Genomic DNA, 460 nt, shown 5'->3' on the forward strand with positions numbered 1-460 from the left:
GGAAGAGGGGGGGGTGGAAAGGTTACCAGCAGCCCCCCCCACCTGTTGTGCAAACACCAGGCTCCTTGTTTCCAAGCCCACGAGCAGGCAAGGATCCGCAGCAGAGGGAGGGCAGGGCTGTGCTGCCTGCGTGGGGCTCTTGGCAAGTGGGGAGAAAGGTGAGGCACCCCCCCACAGAGGTTATTTATTGAAGGCAGCACCAAGATCAGCTCCAGAAAATAATTTGTACCCATGATGAAAAATTTATTTGTTTTACTTTACAGCACGGAGAGAGGCTTGGTCATGAAATAATAGGGGCTATGGGGCAGCCCCAGCCACCGCAGGGCCAGGGACCAACAGGGCTGTCTTCATGCCAGGGCAGGGGCAGAGACCAGCCAGCACCTTTTTTAGGGGACAGAGTGACAGGGCAAGGGCTGGTAGAAAAATGGGTGTAGGGGTAGATACATCCCCCTGCGAGGGG

Source organism: Cariama cristata, unplaced genomic scaffold (genome assembly GCF_000690535.1).
Source record: "Cariama cristata isolate BGI_N322 unplaced genomic scaffold, ASM69053v1 scaffold27628, whole genome shotgun sequence".
Lineage (NCBI taxonomy): Eukaryota > Metazoa > Chordata > Aves > Cariamiformes > Cariamidae > Cariama > Cariama cristata.